General features: G+C 41.7%; 1 protein-coding gene across 5 annotated transcripts in view; it reads right to left on the minus strand.

The window, feature by feature from the left end:
- Positions 1–26710, minus strand: part of SEMA3D (semaphorin 3D) — a 147753-nt gene that overhangs the window by 120080 nt on the left and 963 nt on the right. The window contains exon 1 of one of the 5 annotated variants that reach the window (XM_027811918.2): positions 26554–26571. The exons of 2 other annotated variants lie outside the window; for them this stretch is intronic. The gene's annotated coding sequence lies outside the window, so the exon portion shown is untranslated. Of the gene's footprint in view, positions 1–4724; positions 5013–26553; positions 26572–26710 lie in introns of those variants that run through there. 2 more of the 5 variants (XM_055711200.1, XM_027811919.2) reach the window with 2 other exon arrangements.

Consider the following 26710-nt stretch of genomic DNA (forward strand, 5'->3'; position numbering starts at 1 on the left):
CAATCAGTGGTCATCTATATTTTTGTTGGCATAGTTCTGTATTTCACACAAGATACCTTTGATATCAAAGCATGGCTGAAATAGTAAAATTTTTTCAAATACTTATCTCTCTTAATGATAACTACAGCTGTACTCAAAACCCGCTGCCTTTGGTATTACTTCCGTTCCCACAGGAATATAAATCTCTGAGAGGCAAGGGCTGAAAAAGGTATTCTTCTCAGGCACTGGAGAAACACACAGCTTTGTTCTTTTGATGCTGCATAACAGAATTATTGGGGTAACATGCTGAAATATAGGTTCTTTTTATTATTTTTTTCCCCAGAAGCTTATCTACTGTCACACTATTAATCTGAAAACAGGCCAAAGGAAAATCAGGAAGAGAAAACCAACACATTCAGGATTCAAATGCTGTCATTTGGGCCACTGAACTTCTTCAGTGAAAGCCATTTAATCCAAGGCATGGGAATATTGAAAAAGGAACATTATGAAGAGTCACTACTGAAAGCTGGTTGCTATCTGTTTGAGATCACAGAGGATCAAATCAAATATGAGATTGTCTTGTAGATGAGGTAATAATATACCTAGTGATCTTGAAATGTGTTCTTTAAATATTCATATTTCTACATTTTGTTTTAAAAGGTGTGCATTTAAATCCCATAGGTAATTGAACGTTTAATTAATATTATAAAATTATAATATGAAATATAATATTATAAAATAATAAAAATAATAAAAATAAATTTTAAAATGAGATCTAGTCCACCCTTGAACTAAAATTATTTCTTTCATCATGGTAATGCCACGGTTTTTTTAAAACCTAGTGTCTATATTTGTTTAATTTAATTCATAAATCCCTGGTTATCACTGCAATTTTACTCATACATATGTTATCTAATGTGTGTTGCCACAGCCGTTTGATGTGTATTTCCAAAACCAGAAAAAAGCTAAGCCCTAGAGATGCATCACCACCTCTTGCAGAAATGTCACTCATTCTATGAATAAAGCATAAGCTTAGAGAAACATCATCACCCAACAAACAAATAGCATTTGCTGAACCAAATACATGTGTCTGGAATTGTGCTCCCAACCTAATTGGAATCAGGCTCTGGTGCAGGACGCCGCAGTTGAGAAATCCTTCAAACTGGTCATGCAGAGTTCAGCGCCCTGTGCCACGGCAATTGCTTAACTCTGGGGGCAGGAGGCATCTGCCACAGCTCAGAAACCAGGCTGGGAAACAATGCCATCATTTGTCATGGACAACCTCGGCAGCTCGAGGAAGCCAGCGAGGACAGGGACCTGAGCAATGCTGCCTGTAAAGCAGTTACGTGCCATTGCAAAGGGCGAGCACTAGTCTGTAGGATAGCGGGGGATGTTGTGCAGTGGAAGAGCACTGCGGGAGATGAAGGGTAAATAAGACCAAGAAAGGATGAGGCCTCCTGAGCCAGCTCGAGGCCAGCACCTCTTCCCATAAGTGCTGCCCCAAACCACCACTGCATCTGCATTTGGCTGTGCCAAGCTGGACTGGTGCAAGCCTACACCTGGGAGACCATGGTGCTTGGTACGGGAGGTATTATTGCCTCTTGTTAGTCTTCCTTTCAAAATTGGAGGAACATCTAGATGAAACAGGAATTATTCATTATCCACATAGTAAAAGTGGAATGGGAGCATGCATACCCACAGCTGGTGGATTGTCTTATCCAAGGAGACACTCACAGGACACCCAAGCCCTCTATGCTTGTGTTTAGAGCCCAATTCTAAACTGATGGTTTAATCTAGAGAACTACTGCTACAAGACAGTAAGCTATGGCTCCTTGGTATATCCAAAGACAGAAAAACAAAACAAAACAAAACAAAAAACCAACTAAACAAAAACCCACAACTGATGGAGCTTAGTCACTCTCAAAAAGCCTATTTTAATTTTTAAAATCCAGTAGGTGCAAGTAATGAACTACAGGATGCATTGATGGGGTCTGGCCCAGCCTGACATCCAAGCTGGTGGACAGAAAATTTCAGAACTTTGCAACAACCCCTCTCCTTCTTTCCTGCGTGTCAGACTTAACCCCGACCCTGAGTGTATCTTCTAGTTCAGCCTTGTCCAACAAGTGGTTCCAGACAGGATGTTGCCTGTAAAACCCTTATGCATTAATTCCACTAATTGGAGCATTCAAAATAAAAGCAGAGCTTCCAGAAGGGGGCCGTTGGCCTTTCCGACAGTAACATGCCATCTGCCACAGCCAAGGCTGGGAACGCATGCGTCAGCGAGGTATTGAGCTAACATGTCTTCACAAAAATCATTCAAGCCCATCGGCCAAACCGTGGACCTTGTTTTATACTTCTGACAGCCCTGTTCAGCCCTGTTGGGCTGGACTTTGCTCAGTGCCACTGCCGGGAAGCTGCAGACCATCTCTGTGAAGAGCACTTGCAGAAGGATGGGGAGGAAGGAGCACTTCAGGCTTGGTGAAGTAGGTTTAATGGAATTGCAGGTGGAAAAGGGCTGAGCTGATTGCCCTGTGTGAGTTGACTATAGGAGCAATACCCAAGCAAAAGACAATCTAACGCACACAACTATCACAACAAAGCCAGCTCCAAATGACATCTGACAAGGCAACATCCTTTTTAAAAATCCTCAGGATATTAAATGCATATTTGTGTGTTGTATTAAGAAGACTAACGTCATGACAACAGTTCAAATTAGCACAAACAATAGGCCAATAAATACAATTCTAGTGCTTTAAAATTATTAAATGACCATTTGTTCTTGCATTTATGTTGCTTCCAAATACTGGCAGAATTCCTTCAAATAAACAAACAGCTCATTTTTTTATTATTTTTTAAAGATTACATGTTGGCAGTAATTTAGGCAAATCTGGACATTTGTTCCAATCATCTGAGGTGAAAAAAACAAAGGCACATCTATCACATTGCGTTTTCACTTTTAGAAAGCCAAAACAAGGGGCCTCCAGGGAACAAGAAGTTTAATTATAAACTATCACTGCAAAACAAGATAGATTCTGGGACGTAGCTCTGGGAAGATGTTCAATACACTATGCCAATATAATCTGAAATGTAATTTTTATATATTTTTTAATTTTAATGTGGGGCCATGGTTCTTTTTTGGTGTAAAAGGAAAAAGTCAGCACAATAGTGACCAATTACAGAGGCACAAAGTTTGTTGCAAAATAATGTCCATAATATACCTAGTGGCTCTTCAGAAGCACTCACAAGGATAGAAAATCACAAGTGGTGTCATTGATTAGCAGTTCACTTGTGTTTTTTTAAACTGTGCACTAAATTTGTGCTGTGCAATACTGAGAAGAGTCATAGTGTAAAACTTAGCCTTCTCTGCAGTTTTCAGTTTCAGTTCCTATAGAGCTTTTTATAATTGTTATATCGTCACAGCAGAAGCATCTTAATTAAAAACAGAATTAGACTCATATTTTTTTTTTCCTTTTCACCCTCCTCACCAAGAAAAAGCAGGAAATATATTCCAGAATCTTTTGTTTGAAATATTTCTTAATCGCACATGATGCATCAAATAGTTGGTTCATTTCTGTCCACAGAAAATTCCCCTAATAGGAAAATGTGTTTGTTAATAAAAAAAAATTAAATTAAAAAAAAAAAAGAAAGAAGTTGTAACCCTCCTACAATGCAACAAGACTATTTAATAAGGGTGCATTTTAGATTTCCATCATGTAACAGAGGAAAATGAGTTATGTCAATAACACTGTCAACAAGGTCAAGCCCCATGGGAATCCCTATGAATTCCTTCTAAAATCCTGTGTAGATCTGTAAACTATGTCATGATCTTACCCACCACATCGGTAAAGCATGGAGCTTATTTTAAACAACTGCACACTGACAGACTAATTCTGTTTTCACAGAGATGAACTGGATCTCTGGAAAGGCATAGAGGTGTCTCATAACATGAGGGGCATCCATCAGGCAAATTGATTCTCCTGAGCAAATGAGTTGCAGGAGTGAACGTAAAAGCTTTGTACTGAATCTAATGTAGAGAAATAAAAACTGAAGATTCCAGGTGCCAAAATCTACACACATTACAGATGAATGCTAACTTACCTTTTCTAAGAAGATACATTTCTACTTAGATCAAATGTATAAATTGGTAAGGATACTATTACCTATGGGAATACTATTGCCAATGTTCAATATCTTTGAAGATTTTCAACCTTCTTGAGATCATACAATTTCTATCATGATAATGTGAAAATGCAATTTTTTTTCCCTAAATGGTGATGATCAATACTTTAGAAAAGCTTACAGTTGCATGTATTGATTATCTGGTAAATCATTCTCATTTTCCTTCTTCATTCTTTTCCCAACAATTAACTTCCTTGTATTTTACTGAATGTCTTCACATTTTTAGTGAAAGTAGCAGAGATCTATAATAAAGATTTATTACAAAGTCTCCACTGTGGAGCTGTATCAGAGTAATGCAGAGAGTAATCAGTATATTGGTATATTGGCACTGGAGTTGCACTAATTAGGTAGAAAAGGATCATGACCATCATGACCCTGTAATACTGGTGATACTTACGTTCACTAGTACAAAAATATTACATTTATTGTCTTAGTTCCAGTTTGGAATTGTCTTGACAGAATTATTAGTGAGCACATTCATTCAGATAATTTGAACAAAAGAAAAGCCTGTCTTTAAAAAATTTAGTGTAAAAATAATTGACAATATCTCTAAGGTTCAGACTCACCTCCATTCCATTTAGGTACCTGAAAAATAGAAGCCGGGTCCCTTGAAGCTACTTGAACAACCAACAGAGAAAAACAGCAAGCACCAGAAAGTGAAACTACCAACCTGAGCCGCTAAGCCCCTTCTGCTGACTGTGGTTAAGTATCAGATCCTATATGAGAGGAATAAATGTAGATCTGTGTGATCACTTCTTTATCTGTTTGGCTATACCCAGACCAAACAAATGCTTCCAAAACCAACAAAAAACATTACTAGCACAAGCACTTTTGTTTCTCCAGTTCCAGGTCTATGCATAGTCACTCCCTACATAACGCCCTTCACTGTGTATCATTTGCTGAACCATCATAAAACCCCGACATGTCTGAGCACGGTCCCCTGACATAGGAGGTAAAGGAATGAGTCCCTCCGGTGGCTGGGTTATCCTCCTGCTACTGAAAGGGGAAAGTACTTTAGCAATGCTAGGTGTACATGTCCTTATTGCGATGGTATTCTCACTTGAGAGGAAATGAAAGAAAATGTCATGCTACGCAAAAGGGATTCCACGATAAAAAGAAACAAGGCCAAGAACTAAAAAGTTACAAATGGCAGTGCTACAGCTGGAATGTGATGGCAGGCAACGGGAGCCTGCCTCTCACAGCAAGCCTGCGAAGCAGAGGGAAAATATAGGCAATGTTTTACTAAACTCGTATAAAAATATCAAGACAACATTTCTACTTCCTTGATGTCTTTTTCATTCAGTGTCCACCGTCTGCAAGAATGACCCAGCGGTCCTGAGGAGCACATGCTTTCTGATTGCATAGCTAAAACATGCAGCCTAGTGCATGTTCATCCAAGTGGGAAGGAATGAAAGTGCAGGCAGCCATCCTTTGGGATGCTGGTAATGAAAGCACTTGTAAGTTACTTCTCAGTGTTTCCAATGGAGGGGAGCACGGCTGCAAATCACTGAAAACTGACACATCGACATGTCTGCTAGTGCTTTATTATTGTTATTAATGAAAATGAAAACATTATTTTCTTCTGTTTTCTATACAGATATACTCTCTGTATTTGAGTAGTTAAAGAGAGGCCTGATTAGTCCTGTATGCTATGAAGGGTTATATGCCTGCCTCGCCTTGTCTTCCAAAGCACTGAAGCGTTCCCATCAGTGGCTGCGGAAGAACCAGACTAGATGATAGAATTGCCATGTCAGGTTCCAGAAATCTTCTGAAAATGTGACAGAATATTGCTGTCCTGGAGATACAAGAAATGGGAGAGGGAAATTGTCACAATCATAGACTAGAAATGAAAGGTATTAAAAATGAAAAACCTGTTTCCTCTCTCCCAAGGTTTTTTATTTACAAAACTTGTAATTCTTTTCATTTGACATATATATTTGCAAATGTAACTGAAGTAAACTGAATTTTTTTAAAAAAATTGAAAACCTATTGCTACCTTTTCATAAGACCCCATATTAGTTAAACCATCCGTGTCTAGCTTCTGATGCTACTTCTGTCGCTAGTGTCTGGGTAAAGAGCAGAGCAACTTTCTTCTGGAAAGTCCCAGGACATTTCACTTCATCTTCCACCTCCCGCTCTGGGTCTCACTCACATATTTCAGTTTCTCTCCCTGTGTGGCCATACTGGGAGCGCTCACAAGCTAAACCCACAGGAAAGAAACAGAGAGGAACAGGAACCGCACAAGAGCCTGCCCGGACAGATTGAATAATGCTCCCAATTTGTTAAGCACTAAAAGACGACCGAACTTCCCCAGTGTTACTTTTCTATCGTTCTTTTGAAATCATAACTTAATGCTTTTATTCTTTATGAACTAGTGCACTGAACATAGTAACTGAATAGTGACGCATTAGAAAAAAGTTAACATAAATATATAACAATAATAATGTAAATGTACTGACATATGCTTATAATTATTGTTACAAATGCCTTTTGGGAAGGCCATATCAAATCTTTAAAAATCCATCTTTAACCGTGGCCCAAAATTCAGGGTTCTGTTAAATACATTCAGCGTGAATCTTTCTGAGTCTCCATTTGAAGAAAGTATAGGCTTTCAAAACAGACCGAGTCTGGCCATAACACACCAGGATCAGAGACATACTTCTGCAGCAAGGGAAAGCACTTCAAACATCAGGGTGCCAGTCTGTCAGCACTTATCACTCAGTGGGTTATACTATCTCTCCTGCAGATTCTCCTTCAAAACTTATACTTCATCACACTCCTGACCTTGCTGCATGTGGTCCCTTCAGCAAAGTTCAAGTCTGTATCATGTAAGAATGGAGAGTTTATTCACCGCTTCTCATTATCATCTCAGAGCTTTGTTCATTGTAAGCCAAAAGTATTTACTCTACAGTTTTGGGGGGGTGCGTGGAGGAGGAAGGGGTGAAGGAAAGCCTAACCAAGAAAATGTTATGCTGCAAAGAAAATGAGCAAACATCCACCCGTCCATGAACAAATGGTTGTTGCTTCTGCGCCTGTTTGGAGTGCAACTTTCCATCCAAAAATGGGATGGAAACTGAGTTGGCCAGGCCATATTGCACTCCAGCTAATAAAGTGTTTCAGATCAAGAAAAACAGGCAGGACTGCATCACCCTGGCCTACATTGTACGGAGACTTTTTTTTTCCCCTTTGAAACATTCTATTTGCTGTTCAAGCCAAGACAAGAAAAGAAACATGTTTAACCTTAAGGGTCTGACTTAAGCCTACAAAATTAAATAGCCAGGGCTGAAGTGAGGCAGGTTTTACATTTCTTAAGTAGCTACCCTTTGTTCCTTCCTAAACGGTACAGTTATGGCCAGGGAAAGCATTGCAAGCTGCAAACAAACAGGCAAGAGCAGATTCAACTGCCTTTCTTTGCACTGAAATCTATGCAGGTCATGGCCACATGGTACTAAATACTCTACAAATAAAGAGCAAGTGTCAATACCTTCCCTGATGAGCTTACATCTAAGAGAACAAAACAAACAAAGGATAGGTGGAGGGAAAGCCTGTGTAATTACAGGAATATGGTACAGTCACCCCCAGCGCAGCTCTGACTTGAGCTTCCAGACCCCAAGCCTAAGTCTGCAACAATACATAACATGTGCCAGGCACTACCTGCAGATCCTGAGGCAGAATAGCGCAGCGCAGCTTCTGTCCATACAGCTGAAACCTCATTCCCTTCAAAACAAAGTGGTCTCATCGATACTGACTCCTGGGAGGCCTCCGCATCCCCCCAGCTCATGGTAAGGCAGTCTGGAAACACACTAGTAGACAAGAGTGAAAACCAGCACAGTGAACATGGCTCATCATGGGCTATTCCAGGCCAATGCTGTCTTTTGGCCTTGTTCAACTTGCAAATACAGATGTGACTCACCTGTCTCCCCTGCGGTCTGCTGGAGGGTCCCAGCACCCATAAGGGAAATGTGCCACTATTGCCACCAGCCAAGCAAGACAGGTAGTCAGTGACACAGCCAGCAAAGCATCCCATCAGGTTTTGGCACTTAAAAAATACTGTCCTTCATTGTGCAATTTCTGTGGAAAATACGAGACGTGGCAAAACCATGCCAAATATTCCAACAGTGTGAATACAGGTGTCCAAGTCAGGCTAACAGCACCATCAGAAATTAAAAAGGGAAGGAGGTTCTAGGTTTTGTGAGGGTATAGGCAGATAATTTACAGGTGAAATCTTTGAAATTTAGCTCTGGTTTTTTAAAAGGTGGTGCTAGGCTAAGACATCAGCTGGATTTTCATGATCACTGAAAATCTCTTTTCAGAAAAGCTCTGATGAACTTGGAAAAAACCAGCAAAGAGCCACTATCCACTGCAGTGCACACAAGTGTCCTCCTACAAGACCCTTCTCAGTGGCATGTTTTTAGAGCAGAAGTTCACTGACATCTCCACGGATGTTCTTAGTTCACCTTCCATGAGACACAGACCTCAAAAAAGAGAGGCAATAAAAGCCACGCAGGCAGCACTGTGACAGGGAGGCACTGCTGACCTCTGCTACTTGTCATGGTCCTCGTGCCACATGTCACCGCCTCTTCCCTTCTGCCAGAGCACCCGTTCATGGAGTCATTCTCAGCTGCAGTCAGCGTGGGCCAGTTGACTTTAAACACCTTAAGTTCAGTGTTGCTGTATTTGCTGGAAATGGCTCTGCAAGACTGAGGACAGAAGGCTCATGATGAAATGAGAGGGGAAATGGGAAATAAAACTTTTAGGATGGTAGGGTTGCAGACAAAGAAGGATATGTGATGAAGCCCTTGCTCTCTTCCACCAAATGCTCAGCAGAATGGATGAATAACTGATTGCACTTAAGAAACTAGCAAATTATTGCTAGCATCCTCTCACCATATTCAGAAGATGAGATGCCTAATTATTTTTTTTTTTAAATGAAATCAATTCATGAGAAAGAAAAACTAAAACAAATAAATAATCAGCATGGATCTTGGAAGAAAGAGTTTCAGGAAACATTTTATGGCAAAGAACAACCCTTCTGCCATCCAGCTGTTTGTTTTGTTTTAACAATTCATGAGAGTTGAGCTTCTGCAGCTTCTTTTGTTTTTCCTATTCCAAAAGCCTTGGGGATGTTTCTCTTTTAATTTTGAGCCCACTCTTGAGATGGGAATTCCTTTCCCAACATGTAAGTGTGAATAATATGAATGGAGATTGTGGAACTGCTTACCTCTTCTCTTGCTGCTCAAGTTATTTGCCTAACTCTTCCTGAGAACCATGAAAGAAACCTTTTTCTTTTCAAGGGTTTATTTGGGTCTGTGGAAACCAAGCACTCTTACTCTCCCTACATGCATTTATAAGTCTTCTGCAGAACTGAAGGACTTTGTTCAGTATAAACTCGAAAATCAGGAGCCACCAGTTAGTCTGATACAGAAAGAATCAGGGGTCTGACTTGCACTGTTCTCAGCACCTGCACCTGCAGGGGTACTGGACCTCCAAAAAGCTAACAAAAATAAATTGTACAATGCCACTGAGAAGACTCCCTCTTCCAGTCTGGGCAGGACAGCAGGAAAATGACCATCACAGCTCCAGCTAAAAAACAGAAGACTAACATCCTACAGAAAGCAGATAAATAAGGTTTGCCTTTGTTTTCCTGTATGCATACATTGTGCCTACAGACACAAATTTAGATTTAATAGGCCAAATCCAACTCTTTGAAGTTAAGGGAAATGCCTCAGTCTCTTCAGTCACATTCTCTTTGGTGTACTTGCTCATGTCATTTATGATGTGACATAAAAGCACCCAGCAAGCTGTTATACTCCCTTCAACAAACAGCCACCCAGATGCTCAACAGCCGTGACAGTGATGATCCCAAATCAAATCCTATGTTGTTTTCCTATACTAAACACCATACATTCCTGCAGCCCCATTAGTGAACAACGAGAGTAATTGGCTCCAGCAGCCACCAGCATGGAACCCCATCCTGGTCCATCATCATAGAAGCCGGTTCAGCAGCAGAGACTGGAGATGCCACCTCTGCTCCAAGTTTGCAACAGCATGTTTTTCCGAAGGCAAAGGGGAAGGGAAAACAAGAAGAAAGAAGGAAAAAAAAAAAGTGAACTAAATATTTTGGACCAGGGTTTGCTGTCAGAGATGCTGCTTTCCAAGGGTTTGCTGTCATCAATAGCCCAATGTCTGCAAAAGCAGTTAAAATGACTTAAAGAAATACTGCAGTTTCTTCATCCTAAATTTCATCATCTGAAAACGAGGTGTCAGTTCATCTAGTTCCCGTTGTCAGTCATTGGAGAGAAGCAGGCACTTCAGGGACTGATTACTCCCAGCCATTACAGACTTCTTGGATGGGAAGCCTAGTTATCTCCATCTCTGCTGATTAGACAGAGAAACTATATGACCATTTTAGTTAAAACACTTAGATCTTGCCCTTCGGAGCTCTCGACTGGGGTTACCAAACAGACATGGAGCTCCAACAGGTGGAGTCAAGGGTCAAATAGAAAAGTACTTGCATAAAGGGAGGTGGATCAGGGGTCTGAAAACAATAACTACAACCAATTTCTCTTGAAAAGCATCTGAGGATTGGTGCTGCAGGTCCAATGCTTTGCTGTCACAAGAAACAAATCCTCAGTGACCATGGACTTGTCCATTTCCACAGTCCAAAGCTGTGTCCACAGTCAGCAATCCCATTAAATCAATTGCAAGGAACAATTATCTACAACTACGCAAGAGCAAATCACCACACCTTCGTGACTCCAAGCTGAATGAGAATAGTAAGACCTCACTTCTGAGGTACATCTTTGTTTTCTATTGTATTTCTTAACTTTCTTCTGAAGAGTTTTAACTCCTGCTCTTTGCACAGAGTGTGTACTCTAGCGAGGCTCTGAGTGCAGGAGAACTTTACAACAAAGGCTATAATACAGGTGATAACAATATCCATTTCTGTTGTGTGTTGCCCTTGCACACCTCAAAAGCTGTCAGTATCGCTCAGTTAAATTGTTTTGCTTAACGTGATCCTACCTGGTGTAACAGGAACAATTGGTGCTGTGTCAAGAGAGAGGAAGCTGCTGCAAACCCCTGGGTTATTGCAACTGCTGCTGCAGCTGAAATTCAGTCTGATTGCTCCACTTCAAAATGTTTGACTGGGTTTTTTCTATAAATCTTGGAAAGCTTCCAAAATAAACCTGATAAAGTCCTGAACATCACAAAAGATGCATTCTTCCCTGTACTTGTAAATCATCTTTGGCACACTTCCCAATTTTCGTAATTACAGATTTCTCCCAAGCTCCCTGAACATTGCCCAGAGATACAAGGCTTTGTATGATCTGTCTTCTAATTCAGAAAACTGCAGCAAGCTATTGCATGAACCCCACATTAGACAGTAAAGCAATTCAATACTAAAACACTTTTTAGGTCTCTGTATGGTTTTCTTGACAGATGTTACGCTGCTGATCTATTTTTATATATCTTTTATACTGGGATAGTGTCTAGAGGCCCCAGTCAGGGGCAGGACCCCATAGCACTGCACATACTATGAAGGAGGATACAGAGCCTGTCCTTCTTGCAGCTTATAGTCTAACGATGTAATGAATGATGCTTGATGGATAATACAGTCAGAGGGAGCAAAAAGTGAGATACTTGTTAATGATAACAGCAGCAGACAGAGCACAACAGCTACTTTGCTGTATATAGGCAGTGTGGTGCTCCTGTCACTGTTGTCTGCTTTCTCCGTGTCCTTTGTGTTTTGCAACCTGCAGTGACCTGTGGACAAGCACTCGTACAGAGTCATTCTCTGTGTCTGAAGCACTGGGCACTTGGAAGCATCTTTCGCTACCCACATCAGGCATGTGGCTCAGATACAGAGGACGTAAACCAGAGGAAAGAGGTGGCCACTTACAGAGAACAACTCAAAGCCCCTGCATTAGGGTGTAAAGCAGATGATGTGAATTCACAGATTTGTAGTCACTCATGGGAAGGGTTAAGACTTTGGGGTGTTGAGTGAGCCCAGCAAGAAGCTGGTCTCAGTGCAATTCATATAATCTCTGTCTTTATTCCCTTACACGTAACAGTGCAGGCTGTGCTTATATATTTGTGTTTCTGCAGCAGGAGAGTCCTTACAGTGCTCAGGAACAGAGCGCCTAGTTCAAGTTCAAGCCCCAGCTCTCTGGGGAACCAGCAATAAGTGCATCTCCCACCTATCTCACCAAGTCTCACTCAGGTTTAAAATGGGTATTTTAGCCCTGTGGCCCAAAAGACCTCTCCAGCTCACGAATTCTTATTTCATGTCCTGATCTGAGTCAGGATTGCTCCACACCCAGATAAAAGCTCCACCACGTTTAGATCCTCTGTGCGAACCCTAAATCCCTCACTAAGTTCTTAGGACAGATCAGCTTTGATTTCCCAAAGCAACAGGTGTTAGGTCTGAAAGGTCAAGAAAAAGCAATAAACATAAACTCCCACAAGTATATTTTGCTCTTCTGAATCCACCAGATTTTGGACATTCCCACGCATAAGTCTAGCCCAGTATGATATGTAGCCACTGGCTCTGTAACCAGGTCCCTGTCCCTGAAGTGACTGATTGCTTACTCATCCCTGCCTCGTCATCAGTAGGTGAGCCAGAAGATGGGGCTGAGCGGCAAAGGGACTCTCCCCTTCCCTGCGGAGCCGGTGCCTTAGGTCAGTGACAATCATGTGGAGGGAAACCGGAGTCTGGCTGCGTGAAGATGAACTCTGGCGAGGCTGGCGGTGGGAACTACCAAAACAAGAGGGACCAAGCCTGAAAGCAGGCTTTTTCTTTGAAGGGTGCAAACCAGAAAAAAAGAGTAAACTAGTTGCAAAAAGATGTTGCTGTCCCACTGGGTAGAAAATTAAATAGTACAAGGGAGGACTATATCACTGAGTCACGCCTCTATCAGGATAAACTAATTAAGCTCATCTTTCTTTGAAATGCAAACTTGTGCAATTGCATGGGTCAGCAGGGACCTCAGATGACAGGTCATCTCAGTCCCCCTTGTCAGTCTGTAGTTCTCAAACTCTCCTCAGATCCCCATTATCCTACAGCAGCTTTGCAGATGGACCTCTAGCAGCTCTAATAGAAGTTTTCAGAATTTTTCTAGCTGTCCATCGAATAACTTTCATTTCCATGCCTTTTTTTTTTTTCTTTAAACTCACAGGGCCCATAATCATATTTTCTCTGAGGATCAGTCATTTTCAAGGGTGTAGCTACCACCTAGAGGTAACACAGCATTTGTGACTAGCATAGGGCAGTCTTATTAAAGAGCATTAGGAGTAGATTCCCAAAAAAGTTCAGCTCCCATTTAGTTATGAAGGGCTAGATTTCCAACCATAGTGTTGGGTAACTGGGGGCGTGTGGGCCTTACTGGAGACAACATCCATCCGTAGTACATGCACCACAGCACTTTGGGGGTGCTGGCAGTCTGCACAAGGACTGCTTCACAGAAACAGGAGTGGGAGGTCTATCATGTAGTTAGCTTTTAATAAAAGACTTCCTGAGTGCGAGATATAACAGGAGGAAACGCAAGTCCTTTGAGGTGGTTTCTGTAAATCTTTTAAAAGGACGTTTCAGCAAATACACTCATTCAAGAGATTTTTCCCCCCCTTAAAATCAAGCTGAGTCGATTTTATTTGATCCTTTCATTCTTAAGATAACATTCATCTTGCCTAATTTCAGCCATCTAAAATTCAGGCGTTGTCTTGGCTCCCTCCAGAGAGGGTGGGGACAGGCACTGCCGGGGGTGAATTCAGCCCCTGTCTGGGATACTGCTGCGGAATAGGGCACATTGCCCTTGGGAGCACCTCCATCTCTGTCCTGAAAGCAGGGGAAGATTAGGTGGCCACCTTACACTATAGACAAGTGAAATAAATCCTGTCTTAATTAGTTTTTCTACTCAGTATACTTGTGCGGCTCCCGATGTAACGTCTGAACACCCACACTTTACAAATACTCGAGCTCTGTGATGACAAAGGGCAGTTTTTACCCACTTACAGACACATATAGCTGAGGCAGGTATAGACCAAGACCCAGACCTACAGAGGTATTTAGCAAGTTAATTGTCTAAATTAGGTGGTTTTCAGTCTCAGCTGACTAACACTCACTGGTGTAGACAAAGAAGTGGCAGTTGGGTGCCTTTAGGAATTTGCAGGGATCTAAGCAGAAATGACTTGCCTAAGGACATATGTCATGGAATTAACCCCAGGTCTCCTGAGCTGCTGTCCTAACCTTTGGAATGTCCTTAACACTAAGCAAATCCTCTGCTGTTTTTGGAATTAAACTTCTGAAGTATTTACAGTCATGTCATCGTCTTTGTCAAACTCAAACAAGCTATGCACACTCAAATGCTTTAATTTTTCCTCATAAATCAAATCTGACTCAAAGCCTCCCTTCCCGTTTTTACTGCTCTTATCTAAGCTCTCCTTAGATATTAACTTACCAGTAACAGAACAATGAGGCCAACATTCCAGACTGGATTTTTAGGTGTTGCTGTGATACACATGAACACCAGCATAAAATTGGATCTTTACTAAAATCAGTGAAAATATTATATTCACTTCAAGAAGCACAGTTCTACCCTGGTGTGCAGCATCCAAGCCCTCCGTATCACACTACACGGTGTCCACTGCACTGATCCTGCCTGTTGCACTTACAGAAACAATTGTCCAAGACCTTAAAATTGAAATAGCTAGGGCTTGTCAATGTGAGAGTCCAGACATAGTAAGATGTGAATTAACAGCATACTGACTGCTCTGCAATCACATCACACACAAGTGTATATTGGAAGACTTTTTAATTAGAAAGCAGCTTGCTTCACTTCAAAAGCAGCCTTAGGACATATACCCTGTGACTGGGACTGGTCATGCAGAGAGTTAGCATGAAGAAGATACCGTGCCCTGTTATTCTAGTTTAACAGCACACTGACTTCCACATGTAGACAAACCTTATCAGACCAGAGCAGGCTTCAGTACTGGGTGATACGTGTTTCCTAGAATAATCTTGGGGAGAACTGCTGAACGCTAGGCATGTCCTCATGAACCCCCCTGGGACTTGCACCTGGGTCACAATAAGGGTCAATTTATAAAATAGGCTCTATTCATTTCATCTTGTGATGATATTTTTGGGGGAAATTAACTCAGTAAGGTGAAACAGAAAAAAAGAAGTTTCTGTAGGGAGAGAGAGGTGACAGTTTCACACTATTCAAACAAATGACAAGATAAAATTCTCCTTCTGGTACTACACAAGTGCAATTCTCCCCATCTAGGACAGCAGCCTTGATCTAATCAAAAAAATACTATATCAACTTTGAATTATCACCAAAGCTTATTAATGTTTTGTTGTCAGAAACTATAAGCACAAAGTATAGAGAGCTTGTGGGAAACAAAATACCATTCATCCTTCAAGGAAGATGTTTAAATATTGTAAAAAGTTTTCCAGACTTCAGATTATTAGAGGGATATTTGATCGACTCTTGTGTTTAACAGACCACAGAAACCTTACACGGTTGCCCTTATAGTGAATCCAGTAGCTTGTTTATGTTCTAGTGTTTATTGTCCAAATAGGATTCAGTTTCTGTGGAGGTTAGGAAAACGAGATTCTGCAACATACTTTCCATTGAATTCCTTGCCCATCTTCTGAAATTGAAAAAGGTAAACCTCCTGCACCAAAATGAGAAACTTTTGCCTGAACATCCAGCTTTGGATCAAGGAAACATTTTTTTTCTGTGTCAGGGTTTCCAACCTACATCTTGTGAACCGCAAGAGGAAAACGTTACTTCAAAGTTTTGCACAAACCACAGAAACACACGCAACACCTTATCTCTGTGGGGAATGAAGAATAAGTACATAGGCAGCAAACACTGCCAAAAACTCAAATGCTTATTCTGGGACTTTCTCCCAGCTTAACAGAAAAGCAGGAGGTGGAAATGACAGCTACACAAGAAGAGACACTCATGGGACTGAGCTCACATCTTCAACTCGAGCATGTCTAAAAAGAGCTCTGAGCAATTGCTGTTGCCTCCACAGTATGGCTGGGTTTCCCTTCGGGAGTGGTGGCACACACAGGCTACGCTGAGGAAGCTTTCTGTAACATATATATTTGTAGCTCACCTCATATCCCATAAGGGGGATCTAATAAAACTAGTTGGAAAAAAGCTACTGATCTTCTAGGAGAAAACGCTGGAGACACTGACAGAGGATCCTGGATCCATCCGAACGTAATGCCCATACAGTCACAGCAGCTCTACAGAGCAAACTGTTTCCATAGCATCGGTTATTAATTCCTCCATCCTCCAGCAGCACCTTTTCAACTTTAACTGCTTGTGCTCATACCTCTTCTCCCATGTGGCTCAAAGAAGAATGAAGAAAGACAGAACAATTTACAAAGGGTCGTGCTTTCCAAGCATCAAAATAGTATCTTGTTGAGAAAAGAATGCAAACAAATAGTACTGTCCTTACTGCAAGTCCTTGTGAGAATCACAACAGACCGTTGTAATCTCTGCTGATGCCTCCACCAAAGATAACACTACTTATATTCAAAGCTACTGTGCCCCAAGTTTTCTGGCCTTACATACAATTTCACTTATAAAGATGAGTGTAGCACTTTAAAGATAGCCTAATAGTTTATCTCAGAGGTGTCAGATCCCACTTTCCGTTGTGTCATGTGAATTCCTGGACGGAAAACAAAACACAATGAATCCAAACACATTCCAAAATGCTCTTCTCACATCACTTTAGTGGCATTTACCTTGTTTGCAGCAAAAGGAAGGAAGGAAAAGACAGAAAGGATGGAAAGTACTTTTTTTTTTTTTTTTTAATGCCATGCATTAGAGCAGATATTATCCTTAAAACAGGGTGATGTGATAACCAAGGATAAAAATAGAAGTAAAGCCTGTCTTTACTAAGAGAATTACTATCCATATTTCAGCACTGACCAACTGCAGAACAGCTGTGCCTGTGGTGTCGGTGGCATAAATGCTATCATAAACAAAGGCATTTTTACCATTGTCATGGAAACCTGACACAAGACCTGAAATCTGTCTGAATTATCTCCCTTTAACAGCTTAACACTCCACAGGCAAGATTGCTACTGAGTAGGGTATCCCTAGGGAGTGAGGTTTTTTCATCAGGTGGGACTGTTTCTGGGAACTGACAGGATACAGGATAACAGTGCCTGAAGTCTTTACAAAAGTACAGGAGAGAGTTAAACTGTAGGAAGGAGATGAAATTTCAGAGGAAAGAAGAGCTGGGAAGCCTGTGCCTCAAAACCACCTGGAGAACTGCTGCAGCAAAGAGGTGAGAACAGGCAATTCCAGCTAGGAGAGACCTAGCCCTTGTGCCATAGGACATGCTGGCAGCCAGCACAGGCCCAGCACAATGGAAAAAACAGGGATAAACCATGCAGAATCTCACCTTGGATGTTAAACCGAATATGACAATTTCATTCTGCTTTGAGGTGTTTTTCTCTTGCTTTGAAACCAGATGTTTGGGATTAAGAGAGGCAAACTCCCTGCACTGTGTGCTGCACGTACCTCTTGCTCTGCTGTCAGGCTGTGAAAAGGTACAGAAATTGGCACTGGAGCTTTCAGCACTGTTTTAGTCTAGTCTAGTCTAGTCTAGTCTATTTTATTCATCCTTATGCATCAATGTACAACAGCAAAAAATTGAGAAGAAAAAAACCCAACTATTCCATCACTATAAAAGATAAAGCACAATAATTCATCTGTCACCAAGTAGCCAGGATTTGATTTTAAGCACAGTCGAAGAAATCAAAGTCTGTGCTGTGAATCTCATAATAGTGCCTGTGTTGCCATTTAGGAAAGCAATGAGCTGTACCAAAGTAACAGAAAGCAAAGGACGCAGGACCTTCAGGCTCGTGCAGACAGCATAATAATTTATCTGCATTTAAAAGTGTAAATCTCTTTAGAAAAATAAAACAGAACAGTGACAAAAAAAAACCACCCAAGATATATGAGTTTTCAGAGGGATACTGTACGAATATCAGTCTACCAATTCCCCTCTCATATATTTTATTTTACTCAATCTTCAGCCTAAGCTAGTCTATCTATAATGATTTTATCTAAAGGTGAAAATCTTCCCACGTGAAACCCCCTTAATTTCACTGAAAGGTGCATGGGTTGTCAGGGTGTTATTTTGTGAAAGATATTTTCCATAGATTCATTTGTTACTTTTTTCAAGCTGAGGCAACTTTATGAGATAATATATGTCTGCTTTTTGTAGATGTCACTAGAGGACTATAAACACCGAGTCGTAACTCCAGAACAAATCTGTACACTGCAAACAGTATTACCCAGGACACTCATCTTAAATAGACAGACAGCACAGAGCAGCAGAGGTAAATGTCCCTTTTCTTCTAGAAAGGGGACCTAAAAGTCCCTTAAGCCTGAGCAATGTTAGTAACTCTCTTAAAGGCATCAGTTGTCTCACATTTTCCTCAATTGGATGGGACTGACATTCCAAAAATTGCATCCGGCCAGCTTCTCCTTAAAGCATTTAAAACTCTGAGTTCAGTGTACAAAATAATAAATTGAGTCTTAAAACAAACACCTTGGATTTCATCAGGTCTGAGGAAACCTCAGTCCTGACAGCATTATACATTGTAGAAGACATCAGATCAACAGGCCACAATGATTCAGGCAGTAGTTACATAAAGCATCCCTGTCTACTAAAATTGTTTTAGCCAAAAAGATTAACAGACTTATGACCCTAACTGCCTCCTCAACCAACCAGGTTCAGCATTAAAGACCAGTGTAAAACCTGTCTTCTGCTGCTACCTGGCTTTGCATGTAGCCAAACCCACCTAACCACACACCCCCCGCGGCACCTGGGCCATTGGGTGCACACACAGCAAAGTCACAACTATCCCAAACTGCTGAGTGCCTGTGGGGTTCCAAACCAGGCATTGCTCTGCCCACCTCTGCCCACAGCCAGAGTGAGCTCCAAGCATGCCCATTTCTCCCACAGACCCAAATCAGCAGATCCAACTCTCCCAAAACCTTTCATCCAGGAGCCCCAAGGTTGGCGCACTCCTTCAGGAACAGGTAGGACTGGACTCCTGACGATCAGTTCAATAGCATAGTTCCATATCAAATAAGAAATATTAACACCAATACCAAAACCCCCAGCCAGAGCAATCTTGTCCCTGAGGGTGATGCCCTGACCACACCAAGTCACAGCCCCTTTCTGTGGGGCCTGGGGCAGCAGAGCCCTGGCAGCAGAGTGGGACGATGCTGGCTGAGGAAGCCATGCTCCTGAGCACCAGCCACTCCACCGCCCAGGCACGCGCTGGAAAAGCTGCCCTTCCATGTCACCAGCAAAAGCAGGCACCTGAACCCCTGAAATATAGGCTAGAGATATTTTTTTTTTCTAATTTATTTTAATTTTTGTTTTATTTTAAATTTTGACACAAGGAAAAGACTGACCCTGCAGAGATGCCTGTCTGCTGGGAGGGCTCATGGCTTGAGGGTCCCAAATTAATTTAGGTGCTTAAATCTGCAGCTCAGAGCCTCAGCTGTAGAGTACTCCTCCTAACTTTCTGTCAGCTGGTTTACACAGCCTTTCCTCATGACCTGGGGCTTTTGGCCATCCCACCACAACCACCCTGTCAGCCCAGAAGAAGTGATAGCACTTGCTCAGTACTTCAGCCTCTAACTTCTCTCTACAACTCTTCTCCCCAAATGCTTTCAGTGCATACTGCTAGCTTAAATCTCTGCTTTCCTTTTTCTAGAGACACTCATTTCTTCTGAAGATGTAGGACTATCCTTAGCTGTTACAAATCACTTCGCTAATTTCAGTTACGTGTCTCTAATTTACCCAAACCAACCACACACCTTGTTATACTGTGATATTTTTTGGATCAACTGGTGTGTGCTACCGTCATTGCCACGGGGGCTGTCCACTTGCTCAGTGCAGCAGTGTCACCTACAAGCTGAAGCACAAGTTTGCCTCTCAGCCCGAGTCCATCACGTTAACGGGGCATGTACAGCGGCTTGTCCTAAAGTAAAACCCACCCATCTGTGGATGGTTTTGCTGTTGTTAAAATGATCAGTATAAAACCCCTCACCCAGGACTACTTTTGGAAAATCTCAGTCAGGAAGTGTGCTTTATTAACTTAGAACTCTGAAGCAAAGACAAGCAGATTTAAAGATCTGTAGACAAAAAAACTCCTTACAAAAAAAAAAAAAAAGGGGTGTGTGTGTTACATTTTGGCTTTAAGAAAAGGATAGTGGTAATAAAGATATCTGCTTTTATTAACTCACTCTTTATGCTTGGATTTCTGGTCATTTCAAATGACCTGTTTCTACAAATTAATGACTTACAATATTTTGCTCTTAAATAGCAAACTGGATGACACCATCTGTCTCAATATTAATGTGCTGAGACACACGAAGATCGGGCAAAACTAGGTATGCCTGCTCCCTAAATGAATAAGACCTGAATTATGTCTTCTCTTTCTTGGTAAGTTTGTGTTTCTGCATACTATTTCTAGCAGATTTTTTTTCTTTCTTTTGGAGATGGGAGTTCTGCTCCAGTTGAAACACAAAGGCTTAGTCTCTGACTCAAAGTATTACATGGCTGAACGGATCCAAGAATTCCAGATTTGTTCATGTGGAGACTTTGTGCCTCTAGAAAATCCTCTAACTTCCTTATAAAATACCTCCCCAGAATAAAGTGGATTCTTTGAAGATGCATTTTTCAGAAAGTAATCTGTTAAACTAAGGAGGTCACAGGAACCAAAAGTCAGGTTAATTCAATGTAATTAATTTATTGAGGCATTAGGCCAAATTTGCTATTTATCTTTCACAATAGGGGATCCCATAATGCCACTACAAATTCAACTTTGCCCTGATGCTTATGTTATTCAACAACAGAAAAAACAGGCTGAGACCTCTGTTTATTCTAAGAAATAAAGCTGGGTTTGTTACTTGTCTTCCTGAGGAAGCCACATCTCTCAGTCATCTGTGCTTGCTGACTCTTGCCTGACGCTATGGTTGAAAGTGGATTTTAGCTTTTTGTTTAATCAGATACATCACAAATGTCAACACAAGAGGACCTTCATTTCTGACTGGGACCTCCCGATGCTACTGCAGTATAGTTGGTAAATTAATAAGAACTTATCTGAATGAGAAAAGGTCCACTGCCTGTAACTATAGAAACAGAAGCAATAAATCATGACTATCCATATCTTATGCATTCTTCCTACTAGAAACAAAGATTTTAAGAAATATGGAAGACAGTCACAAATAGATTTGCACCTGTGTCTCCTCTGATTTCTATTAAGCAGCAGCGGACCTTTGGAGATGTAATATTGATCACCCTGTTAGTAGGACATACTGTAGTAGCTCTGAAGATTTATTTATGTCCTTAATAAAGGTTTTCAGGCACTTGCTTAAAAAAGAGAATAAATTGTGAAATTATGTAAATGATAGGTACTTTACATGCCAATAGAACGTATCTTTCAGAGGTCAGAGAATGGATATAGGAATGTTACATCTTGCAAAGGTACAGATTGTGAAGAAAGTCAGAAAAGTAGCACAGAGAACCTTACAGTCAAGGCTGGTTCTTTTTGTGATTCTTGGAGAAAAGTTTCTTGGAGAAAAGAGACTTGCAACAGTCTATCACTCCTTGTCATCGCCCTTCATTTTATTTCCCTCTCTCAAAGTGTAGCTGTTTAGCTCTTTTGATACTAAGGTTGTTCTGAACAGTTTTCCTTTATTACACTGTTCTAAAGCCTTTTAGTATAAGTCTTCATAAAACCTCACATATGTGCATTATAAAATTACAGGGAATAAGTTCCATATGAAAAATACATCATATTTTTTCTTACTATTTTTTAGCAGAGATTGTGACATTAAGCATGAGAGCAACAGACATTGTTTCAATTCTTCATTGTGGAAGTGGGGGGGGGGGGAGATCAACTTTTTTCTTTTGGTTGAGAAAGAATTTTTTACATACTCCCTCTTTGCAGGCTCTCCCTTGCAAAACCAAAAAAGGATTTTAGGCGGACAAAAAATAACCACAATTATATGGAGTGTGTCATTGATAAATTCCAGGGGAATATAACAAGCTAGGTAGGCACATACCATTAGACCTAGCTGTTCAAAATGTTAAAATTCTAGCCAAGATTGAACTGGAATATTTGGCCACATCAGCCCTCAGGACTGCACTTAACTTTTAACAGACTTAATCTCACTCTACATTTAGACTTTAGGAAAGTACTTCTTTCACGAGAGCATTTCACACAGCAGTCTACCTTTAAACATGGGCTTAAGTCCCTTGAAGTCACTAAGTACAGGCAGCCTGAGAACAGGCGCAACTCTTTCATTTCACGACAGCCTTAAGTTTGTATAATTTTCAGTTAATCCTAGGTTTTCTCTTTCCAGTGCATTTAGTCCTGAGCTATGCTGACACAAGATGAGCTCATACTCAGGGCTGCAGCATCTTCAGGATTTTTAGAAGGCGACATTCCAGGAAAACCGGTAACTTCTCTCCTCCCCATCCCCTTGGAAAAAAATAAACAGGAAAGTAACAACAACCCAGCATGTTGCTGGAGTATGCTCAGATGTTACAGAAATTTTAGCCTCTCCTCTTCTGCATGGCATCAGCTTCCTGCAAGTCTCCTGATTCACTGACCAAGTAGATTGGCAAAAGTTTAATTATGGCTATTTATTTTACTTTTATACTGACCACATTAACAGCAAAAGCTGACACGACTCTTCTTTCTGTTTATCATAACCCAGAAAGAAAAATATGCAAAGACGTATAGAAAGGATGCATGTTACTGAAAGCTGAGTACTACATACAGTGTGAAATTCATGCAGTGCAGAAGGTCCTCACTAGTTACAGGTCTCCATGTGCATATAAGTTCTAGAGCATTAATTTTTCTTTAGCCATATATATCTTGAACCCGTTAGGATTCATCCTGCAAATTAAGGTTGCAAATAGATGTCTCTAACATACTGTGCTTAGTCCAGCCAGTGAAGTTATTAGGTAAACTGTTAGGTACCAGCAGAGCTCTGAACCTTAATCACATTTTCCAGTTATGTTGTGGGGAAGTGCGATGATTTAGTTAAGGCCGGTATAATATTCTAGGCTTAAATACCACACTCATCACTCTGATAGTCAAATTGAGTCAATGATTCAACCCAGATGGGAATCCAGGTTCTTCTTGGCTTACTGTTATCTGTTCTGCCCATTAGTCTATAGGGCTTCCATAAATTATTTTGCAGTTCCTGTTAAAAGAAAATAAATCCACATGATGCTGAATACTGCCTCCCAGCTGTAATGCAAACTGGAATTTTGGACCACAGCACTGCTCCCTGACTCATCCTGGATCCCCTCCATGTGACGCTGGATCCATCTAAGCTGGGGAGAGTGGAATAAAAGGGCTGCTCTTTTTTTTAATCCCCTCCCTCCCTTTTTTTTTATCACCCACTGTCAAATAACATGTGGTTGTTCATGCAGCATGTCTCTAGGATGTGAAAAATAACAATACCAGAGTGGGGCCTTTCTGAATACACAAGGGTAGGAAGGAGAAGATAAAAGGACTAAAGATTTATACAGGGATAATTTAAGCACTGACTCATTGCCACTGCTAAGTTTATAAAATACATAAAACCCAGACAGAAACATTGGGGCGGGGGGGGGGGGGGGGGGGCGGGGCGGGGGGAGATTGTGTTAAGAAGTACAACAGAGGTGCAGCATTATAAAAAAGATAAAAATAGCACACCCATGGAGCCACAATTTGCTTCACACATCATTTAAACATAGCCACTATGCTTCAGATCTCATGGGCATGGCTTTACTACGAGATCCTCTGTCGCTTGTTTGCAGTTGGAGAAAATCCAGCAAGCAAGGAAAACAAACACATCACACGTTCACTGCGCCTATTTGATTTAGCGACACTTAGCATGCACCTTTGGCATTTGCCATGGGTTAAAAAGACAATGGGCCAAATATAGCTCCGGCTATCCCGCAGGCTGCCTTGCCAGGAAAGCGTGGTGGGAAAGCCTGCTTAACCAGCACTGAAGGATTCCCTCATCTAGGAAACCTCAAAGAGTGTAGAGGTGGCTCAGTGGCCAATTCCAGCACCAGGGGTTTTAGCCAAAGAAATGCGGGCATGTGCTGGGAATTCAGCTGATTCCCAGCTGATGAATCAGCCTCCCCGGAGCCACAGGTAACTGGTACGTCTACATTGCAGTGGTGCATAGCGAAGAGACACCTGAGATTACAGCTTCTGCATTTTTAACTGCAAAAGGAGTGAGAGAAAAAGCAGAACAGGGATTCAAAAAGACTCCAGGAATGCCTCATTATTTTGACCACCCTAAGCTGACAGCATGCTCACAGAATGGCTCTGAATGATTAGGACCTTCTGCAAATTAACACTGTAAAGATCCTGATTGTGTGGGACATTTGCACATACACTTGTTCCATGATATACATGGAAAGAGTTGCTGAGTATATCACTTCTGCTAGGACCAAAGTAGGGACAGGTTTTGTTGGGAGTATTTCATTCTTTGGCTTCACTTTTTAATATCGTGGTGTTAATACCTTGATTTACTTAATTATCATTATTTAATCTCTGAGCAATAGTGATGCAGTATACTCAAACACTTTAAAAGGCTCTTTCCCAATGAACAACACCTATTTCCATTTAATAATCTAGCTTAATTAAAAGTTGTTTTTTTTCTTCCTACAGCCTTGTTTCATTTAATTCCATTGCAAAATCCCAGTAGAATTTCAAGGGTGCAGTATAATTTGCATAACGAACGCAGTGGTATCTACAGTGAAAACATTACCTCTCAGAATAACAAAAAAACCCAAAGAAAAGCAAAACAAACAGTAACAACAACAAAAAAAAGTAGAGTGAGATCAGAGCTATTACAGTGTTTTGGAAGGCTGGCTGATGGCATAACCTGCAGCTGGAGAGAAGCAGGTGGAGGCTGGTACTTAGGAGTGGGGTCCAAAAGAGGTCTCACTCCTCAGGGGGGGTGTCTGACAGCAGCTACCCACCAAGCCAAAGCTAAGGGCAGAAATACAAATGGAAATTAGATCTTTCTGAGCTTTAGTCATCTTACTCAGCACTACTGGAAGGCAATTGTCTCTTCCTGGTATTATTGTCCTGAAAGCATCTTATACCAGCTCTTGTAACTGCAGCCATTCCTGTGTTCTGAGGCTCGGCAGAGGTTACGGGTGAAGCTGCTATTTCCATTTCTGGTTAAAGTACTCCATGGGCAGAGCCCACATACTGGCTGTGGGAGACTTTGGCTCAAAATGCTTCTGCCTGGTTTGGAGCACATCTCACTGTGCTTCAGCACTGCACCTAACGGGGAGTCTGCTCTGTTGCCAGTACCCTGAGAAACCCTGTTGGATTGATCCAGTGGTAAGAAGAGGGAAAGCAAATTTAGTTCCTGGATCTCAGGCTAGTCTGGATGTCCAAGCCAAAATAAAGTTCAAACAAAAGTGAAGCCAGGCTGCTCAGCCTGATCAAGGCTAAAATGCTTCTATTTATGAAGCATCCCAGAGCAAGACTTGCCTTGGAAACTAAGAAAAAGGGGTGTGACACCTGTAGAATTTGGGCACCTCTGTTTGACAGTAGGTTTACAATTATGGATTAAAATACCCCAATTCCTCTTTAGAAAGCTATCTAGACACCCAGCTTTTACAGATTTCATAAAGACCTCAGCCCTTACATACCTTGCAGGAGATGATAAGCAGTGCTTTTCAGGATCAGGCCCTTAATAAGCTAAACGAACTGATTAAAAGGCAAAAGTGAAAACCACATCAACTATACTAATGAGGGTTGGATAAACAGTACTAAAAATTGTGCTATATAGCATTGAAGAGAGACTTGTTCCTTAGGTTTGCAGCTAAGTAGTGAAAAAGAAGTGACACGCTAGAATTCTTGCAGAAGTTCTTGCTGCATCTTCCTGGCCTCTGTCACGTTTGGCTGCTGCTTTCCCAGCAAAGTGCCCCCACTTACGGCCAGGCTGCCCCATTGATCTCTATTGTTCTTGGACAAGGTTTCCCACTCAATATCAAAGCGAAGCTTGTCCTGAGGGATCATAGGTGGCTGCGGAGCCCCGTCAGCGCAGTCACCGGTTACCTAACGCACTCAGGAATGCTTCCCTTCCAGAAGCAACTTTCAGTTTGCCTGTTCCCTGCCAGGCGAGGAGCTTCGCCACCCTCTGTGTCACAGCACAAGGCAAAGCAGAGGCTGTCAGTGCGACCGGTCGAGTAAGCCCATTGCAGCGAGCACCCCAGGCCAGCCGGCTGCTCCGCAGCTCCCGGTGACGGGCACGCTCAGCAGAGCCGTGCCCGGGGCCGTGCTGGGGGGCTGTGGCAGGGAAGGGATTTGCCTACCGCTCCGGGTGCAGTCCCGCTGATGAGCAGGGCTGGTGGTGCCCACGCCGCCCTTGCCATCGCCCTGAGCCACCCTCTCCAAGCAGAAGCCGGGGTTGAGAGAACGAGCCCCCCTCCCCTCCGCTCCCACCTCCGCAGCCTTTAACCCTCCTCTTCC

Source organism: Falco cherrug, chromosome 5 (assembly GCF_023634085.1).
Source record: "Falco cherrug isolate bFalChe1 chromosome 5, bFalChe1.pri, whole genome shotgun sequence".
Lineage (NCBI taxonomy): Eukaryota > Metazoa > Chordata > Aves > Falconiformes > Falconidae > Falco > Falco cherrug.